Here is a 7,965-nt window from a genome sequence, read left to right on the forward strand (position 1 = left end):
AGCTACACGCCCTGACCCTGAGGGCATAACCTGACCCTGTCCAAGCCACACGCCATGCCACGCCATGCGCCCGGACCACGCTACCGGAGACACGGGCCTTGTTTCGGAAGAGGTTTCGGGTTCTCCTGGGGCTATGAACGGTGGCAGTCAGCTTGTACATGATTTTTTTTTGCGTCCACAACCGTATTAAAGCAACCCCCGTTTTGGGTTTAAATGTAGGTTGACTGCCAGACTACACACTCCATAGTGACCGATGTATACCGGCGTCGCAACCCAGGATAACGCCATCAGCTAACGGTCTGGTCGCCAACCGCCGCTCCTGCTATGCGGCTGGCTGAACGTGATGCCGCAGGCAGCACGACCCGATCACGTCGCACCTTTTCTTTCGCAAAATTATGCTAACGGTCATTTCTTGACAAAGACAAACGGCACCATCCCTCTAAAGTCGGTCGCTTAGTCATGATGCCAGGGCGTGCTTGTCCTACAGCCGTTGATAATCATCTTTTTGAAGATCGCTTGCCTTTCGTTGCTGACAAAACCTATCGTCTCCTCCGTTTCCTCGGAAAGCTATGCCTCACCACCAATAACGCGATCTCGCCAAGTACAGTAACTCGGACAACGAATATGTCTCCGGAGTAAGTCTACGCTTACTTGCATAACAAAATGCCGTGCCACCGTTCTGTTTACATGAAGTCGCCGAGTGCAGTGAGCATGCCTTAGTAGTGCGTTTATCCGTATCATGTGACACGCGGCGTGCGACCGTCTTGACCAGGTGACGAAGGCGCAGAGTCCCCTGGTGCTGCGCTTCAAGACGGACTCCACGTTCACTGCGGCCAAGGAGAAGGGCTTCCGGGTGAACTACGAGCAGTCGTCCACCTGCTAGTGGTCGGTCGGCGGCGGCGCGACCACGAGAGCACCACCGGACCCTGAGGGCCGGCCCGCTCCGGCACCGCCGGGTCCCTGACACCTGACGCGTGTGTACCACGGTGTTCATCAGACGGCAGCGGGCGGCGACTACGGCGGGATGCGATGTTTATCAGCTTCCCTTGACGAGGCCTTGTCTTTTAAACAGAGTACGTGGTCTTCTTCTGCTTACTGTTTCGAGGTCATGACAGTGGATAACCAGAAGGTGACGCAAATATGTGGATGATTGGCCGCAAAGAGTCGTCAATGAATGTACTGTTTTTCTTGCCACTCGCTACCGCCGAAATACACGTACTTCTGAAGCAGGTGCTGGATCGGTTCTCCGCGAGTCACAATGCAAGACGCAGCTAGTCGTGGGACGCAAAGACGCAAAGCCTACAGTTGCCAGAACTGCACATCAAAGTGCCCACGATCGTGGGCACATATTGTGCATTATATTGCATTGTACAATATGTTGTGGCGTACATATTGTGTATTGTTATAAATACACACAAACAGGAGCAGGGGCATACCGTCATGACACACAAGCGTAACACACACATTGGTACCGGTTTTCGTGCACCTCCTGAAAGCTCGCGAGCACCGCCGACATGGAATTGCGTCGGCCCCACAGCTGCGGCAGCCCGTCACGACGCTACTGAAGCACAGCTAGCTCGCGCACAGCCGCCCACGACCGCACCGCCAGCCATTATGCACAGGTAAGCCTCGGTTCGTGCGCGGAGTCCTGTCCTGGGTCCTCCAGTGGGCGTCGGCAGCAGAGCCAAGGCCGGCACTGGAACCAGCCACAACACCGCTGCGCTGAACCAATCACCTGGTCGGCGTCACTGTCTGCGACAGCACTAAAATACCGCTGAACGCGTGCGCCAGGTGCCGCGACTGGGCCTGGCCAGATTACCCGGCAGCCGCCACGTCCCAGCGAAGGCCCACGCCGCCGCCTCGCCCCGGGCGGCGCCCACCCCCATCGGCGGGAGGCTCACTTCCAGACCTTGACGACGCCGTCGCGGGAGGCGGTGACGGCGTACCACTGGGAGGCGCGCGCCAGGACGATGTCGCTGATGGTGTCCAGGTGGCCGGGCGGCGTGGGCTCGGGGCCGCGCGGACAGTCGTCCAGCGGACGGCGCGCCTTCTGGCACACCTCCTGCACTACCTCGATGCCGTCCACCACCTGCCGACGGCGTCAGGCGTCAGGCGTCAGGCGTCAGCGGCCGGGCGGGCACAGCACTGGGCTCCAGGTCGGGCGGCTACGGTTCGATCCCAGTCGCGTGAAACTCTCACTGGTCTCGATTTCGTCCCAGGCGCTTCAGAACCCACGGCTTTCACGCACAGCGTTGGTCCTACGATCGGGGGGTCCGGACTTGCCTCACGCGCCGTGGAACCATCCCCAACACCGGCCCCCATCTCGGCTGGCAACACCCGAGCCCTCAGCCAGCTGCCTGACAGAGAAGCAGTCCACGGCGTCCAAGCACACAGCGGCGAGGTGGTCACACATCCCGCCACCGCGCTGCGCGGCCGCCTCACCTGGGAGCGGTACGTGCCGGTGACGGGCACCGGCTGGCGGGCCGGCCACGTGATCAGCTGCGAGGCGCGCGGCTCGGCCAGCTCCCAGAGCCGCGTGCACATGTCGGTGCCGGCTGTCAGCAGCGCCGGCCCCACCGGGCACAGAGCCGTCACCGAGTGGTGGTCCCGCAGCGCCGTGCTCAGCGCCGGGTGCTGGCTCGGCCACAGCGTCATCTGGCGGCGGGGGCGGCGTTAGACGACCGAGCGGGCTCAAACCCAGCCGGCACCAGGCCGACTCTGAACGACGCCAGAGCCGTGCCCCGTCTGTGGACTGCGCGCGCTTGTAACTTCATACTAAGCGCGTACAGATGTTACATGCAACGTCATGAGTTAGCAAGGTTTGTATAAATTTTGGCGTTTGTCGGTACCGCATACTTCAAAGAAACTTTGCTTTCAGGCAACAAAGAACTGCTCAGCATGTAAGACCCTAAAAGATCGATGCTGACACCTTTGCGTACTTCTAAATGTTGCGTCATAGTCGTTTACATCACGTTGACGCTTGTGAATAACAACAACTCATTACAGGCCGCATTTTCAACATCCTTCAGTTGCGTGATCGGTGCCGACAGGTCAGCCCTCACAATACGGGGCACGGCAAAATAAGGTCCACCGCTGCGCACGATTCGTGAACCCAGCCATTGTTTCGGTGCATACAAACAACAAACCAGCAAAGGCCAGCAAAGCCCCGGTGTTTTTCTGACGATTCTATTACGACTGCATCCATTTATATAAACATGAACGGTGTCACCAGCGAGACAGGGGAAAACAAAGCAGAAAAACAACAACAAAGGCAAAGTACCGATACTTTCTTGCGATTCTTTCACGATTGCGTCCATTTTAAACGAGCAGGAACGGTGTCACCAGCGAAACGGGAATTGTGTCCCGGAGACAACGTAAAATCGCCCTTTTTCACGCCCCCTATTAAACACATGTGGGCGAGCGACCTTTTTCGCTAAATGAATACGCCTATCGTCAGTCTTCGCCAGATGTATAACCGAGCCCTAAACCATGGACGATGTAAAGCATGTATAGGTTATTTGGTAGCATTAACAATGGATGTGTCGAGCGTAGCTGTAGCAGCCAAAACGTGGCAAATGCTCGCGGTAAGAGATGGAGGTGTGAAAGGCAGCAGCATCCTCTTCAAGACCCGCGGAGTGGGGTGTCGGTGCTCACCTGGCGCTCGCCCGTCTCAATGTTCCACATGTTGACCTCCGAGTTGCCGGACACGGCGCTGACGAACCAGCTGGGCTGGCTGGGGTGCACGCAGAGCCGGCGCACCCGGGGGCCGGCCGGGTGCGCCAGCGTCGACACCGCCAGCTGGAAACGCAGGTCCCAGCACACGTGCACGCCGCTGGAGGTGCCCACCACCAGCCAGCAGTGGGCGGGGTCCGCGCAGAGCGCCGTCACCAGACCGCGGCGCGCGCCGTTCTGCAGGCGCCAGGCGGTGCCGGGCGCGCGCAGGTCCCAGCCCACCAGCTGGCCGTACATGGTGGCGTAGACGAGCACAGAGCTGCCCGCCGAGCTGAAGTGCGTCAGCTCCACCACGCTACCCTCCTCGACCACGTCCAGCTTGCGGTAGTGCAGGGGGTGCGAGCGGGGTGTGCTCGTCTCGACACTGATCGTCCAGACGGCGTCACCGTCGCCGGCGGCCGCCAGCGCCCGCTCGGCCTCGCAGTAGGTAAGCGCCGTGAGTGCGCCGCCGCCGCCCGGCCGCGTGTACGTCTGGCGCGAGCGGTTGGCGATGTTTTTGCCCTCCATACGCGCCACGTCCCACACGCGCACCTGGCCGTCGGTGGCGGCGCTCGCCACCAGCGGCGTGTCGGTGACGGCCGCGAGCCGCACCACGGCACCCTGGTGCTCGTGCAGATGCGCCACCAGCTGGCCGGCCGGCCGCCACGTGGGTGGCGGCGCGCCGGCCGGGCCACCCCACTCACGACCCAGGCGTGCGGCGCGTCGCTCGCTCCGCTGCCGCTCCAGCAGCCGCTGCAGGGCCGCCTGGCAGGGTGACTCGAGCGTGCGCGAGCCCGCCTCGCGGCCGGCCGGCTCGGTCGCCTCGGTCGCCTCGTCGCGCTCGCTGGGCTCGGGCCGTGGCGAGTCGAGTGACGGCTGGCGCGCCGGCGCTGCCGCCTCCGCCTCGCCGGCGCGCACGTGAAGCACGCGGCCGCGGCACGCCTCCCCCGGCACGGTGGCGACGCCCGACTCGACGGGCGCCCGCCGCATCTCTGCCGCCAGTCGCTTGTGTTTGTGCACCTTGGCCAGGTGTCCGGCCAGCACGAGCAGGTGGTCTTCGACGGCGGCCGTCATGCCGTCGGCCACCAGGCGGCGGAACAGGTTGCGCACGGGCCCGCCACCGTCGGGCAGGTGCAGCTGCCAGGCCGGATCTGCGGCGCGCCGCAGCCGCTGCCGCTCGGCCAGCGCCGCCAGCAGTGGCTCCAGATCGGCGGCACGCGCCACGTGGTCGTATACGTCGCGCGGCAGCGGTGGGCCGAGTGCGGCGAGGAGCGCCGCGCAACTGTCCAGCGAAGCCACCGGGTGCGCCAGGAACGGCGCCAGCCGCGGCACCAGCCGACACTGCACGTCGATGACGCGCATCTGCGCGGCGCACGCGCAGATGAAACCAACGGCCGCCTGGCGCGCCCACAAGCTCGGGTGCACCACCATCGGCACCACTTCGTCCAGCAGCTCGTACAACGCCGCCTTGCCGAGCAGGCCGCGCGCCGCCAGCCCCGCACATGGCGTCCACGGCCTTGACGGTGACGAATTCCTCCGTGTCGTTGAGACCCCTGCAGCAGCAGCGGCGTCAGCAGCGGCACACAGTGGCGGCCGATGAACGACACGACCCCCTCCACCGCGTCGAAGAAGGCGGCACGCAGGCTGCGGTCGCCCTTGTCGTTGAGGAAGGTGATCATGTGCGAAAGCAGCAGATCGTTTGGCCTTGTGCTTGCCGAAGAAGGCGCACAAACCGCGAGAAGCCGCGCACCAGCAGCGTCCGCTTGACCGAGCTGTCGGCGTCGGTCAGCAGCAGCTGCACCTTCTGGTGCACCAGGTCGTGCAGCGTGCCGAGCTCGGCGGCCAGGCCGGGCCGGCTGGCGCGCACGTGCGACGCCTCGAGCAGCCGCAGCGCCGACTCGGCCAGCGGCGCCAGCTGCGTGGCGTAGCAGACACGCACGCTGACGGCGCGGTCCTGCGCCAGCGCGCCCACGTTCGGCAGCACGTACTCGGGGAAGATGTGCGCGTCGCTCTCGGGCAGCGACGTGACCAGCGCCAGCATCGCCGCCAGCGTCTGCAGCGCCACGCAGCGCACGCGCGCGAACGCGTCGCGCGTCATCGACAGCACGTATGGCAGCACGCGGTCCAGAATAACGTCGCTGCTCACGTGGCCGGCCAGGCGGAGCAGCAGCTTCAGCGCGCGTACCTGGTGGCCAGGTGGCAGAGCCGGCGCACGCACGAGGTGGCCAGCCCGATCACCAGCGTGATGTCCTCCTGCAACGAGACCGGGTTGCCGGCCGACAGCTGGCTCACCAGCCGGTCCACGTCGGACGCCATCTTGTCGATCTTCTCGTCGGGCGAAGGCAGCGCGGAGCCGGCGAACTGCGCGAAGTACGGATGCAGCACCGCCTGGAACGTGGCCGGGAACACGGCCGGCGTGTAGCGCGCGAGCAGGTCGGCCGGCGCCGGCCGCGCCGCCGGCTCCAGTCGCAGCATCGCCTCCACCATCTCGCGGAAGGCCGGGTCGGCGATGCGGCCGGTGGCCTGGGACGGGTCGTACTCGCCGGCGCGGTACAGCAGCAGCTGCGTCAGGTCGAACGGCACGGCGCCCTCGGTGCAGAGCTCGGTGAGGCAGCAGCCGGCCGAGAACACGTCCATCGGCGGCGTGAGCCGGCCGGGCGTGGGGTCGGCCAGCGGCAGCAGGCCACCGCTGGCGAAACGCTCCGGCGCCACGTAGCACAGCCGGCGCCGCGACGTGTCGAAGAAGTAGCCGAAAGTCGGCCGGGTTGTCCTCGGGCAGCAGCGCCGGCTTGAAGGCGGCCCAGTCGCCCACCAGCAGCCAGAGGTACGAGGTGACAAGCAGGTTCTCCAGCTTGAGGTCGCCGTGGCAGACGCCGAGCCGGGTGGCAGGCGGCCAGCGCGCTCAGCAGCTGGAAACTCAGCCACCGCTTCTCGTGCTCCGACAGGAACGGTCGCGTCGAGATTCGGTCATACAGGCTTGTACCTGCCGGGAGAGGAATGTGTCAGCACTTGCAGTAGTATTACAGCAAGAAGCAACACGCAACACAGATCATAGGGGAAAGTTGTCATTAACCCTAAAAAATTGCTGTTCACTGGTGTTGTAAGAACCTCTTAGTGCTACATAGGACCTTTCGTTGAAAAAATAAGATGATCCATGGGTAAACATTGTGGTCCTGCACACTTTTATACTTCCGTCGATGCCACGACCCTCCCGCACGATAGACCAGCGCACCTGCAGACCCGCGCACAGCACCGGGACTCTGCCGTAGCTGGGACACTGGTGCAAGACCTCCAGTGCCATGGAGCTCACGGCCGCCCACTGACCGTATGTACTGTCTGAGGAGCAGCGCCGAACGGTCGGTGATGACGACGCGGCGGAACGGCAGGCAGTTGGGCACGTTGCGCAGACAGGGCGGGCCAGCTGCTTCAACTCGGCGCTCGTGCTGCTCCAAGCGGCGGCTGGGGTCGTGCAGCACGAACACCTTCACCACCAGCTGGCCCGGCGACGAGGGCGCGCGCCACCTTCATGAAGCGCGTTGCTGCCCAGGCTGCCGGGCGGAGCGGTGGACACGTCAGGGTGCCGCCAGACGGGCCGGCGGCGTCAGGGTGTGGTGGCGCGGAGCGGGTGCTGCGCATGAACTCAGCTGGCAGCATAAATTGAGTGTGCGTCGCACCTTAGACACTACCAATGGCATATGCATGGCTGGGAGACTGAAGGAAAATAATTGAGATCTTAACACCTGACATGCATAAGCTGAGAACATGAGCCTTTCCAACATTGACGGCAGAATACAAAGTGCTGCTAAATGGGTGAGTACTGATGTGCCTGATAAGAATCTTCTGCCCCAGTAGTAGGGAGAAAGTGTGACAGAAACCCCAACACAGACCAACAGCTCTGGTGTCAAGGCTGTAGATGAAATGGAAATGTGATCAAAAGAGAGAAAGGGAGGCATATGCAAAGGAAGACAAAGTGAGATAGTCAGACAGTGAGATGGCAGTCAAGAAGCAATATGAATATTATTAGGAATGTAAGTACTAGAAAAACAACTAGAAGACCATGCTAGAAAAATACAAGCAACAGAAACACAAATCCACAAATGTGGGCACAACAGCATATTGACTGACCTTGCCACAAACTCAACATATGGGACATCATTCAGGTAGTACTCTACTGGAAAGATCTGTGATGGTGCAATGCCAGCCAGCTGGTTTCCCATCTTCACTGGCGAGCTGTGTGCCTAGCCAAGGCCACTA

The 7,965-nt window shown here is 62.6% G+C and overlaps 1 pseudogene; it reads right to left on the bottom strand.

Annotated features, from left to right (window-relative positions):
• Positions 1–1,387: 1,387 nt before the first annotated feature.
• LOC119102405 (phosphoinositide 3-kinase regulatory subunit 4-like) lies at positions 1,388–7,957 on the bottom strand (annotated as a pseudogene).
• Between the last annotated feature and the right edge of the window lie 8 nt (positions 7,958–7,965).

This window comes from Pollicipes pollicipes, unplaced genomic scaffold, assembly GCF_011947565.3.
Source record: "Pollicipes pollicipes isolate AB1234 unplaced genomic scaffold, Ppol_2.1 Scaffold_5724;HRSCAF=6776_pilon_pilon_pilon, whole genome shotgun sequence".
Taxonomy (NCBI): domain Eukaryota; kingdom Metazoa; phylum Arthropoda; class Thecostraca; order Pollicipedomorpha; family Pollicipedidae; genus Pollicipes; species Pollicipes pollicipes.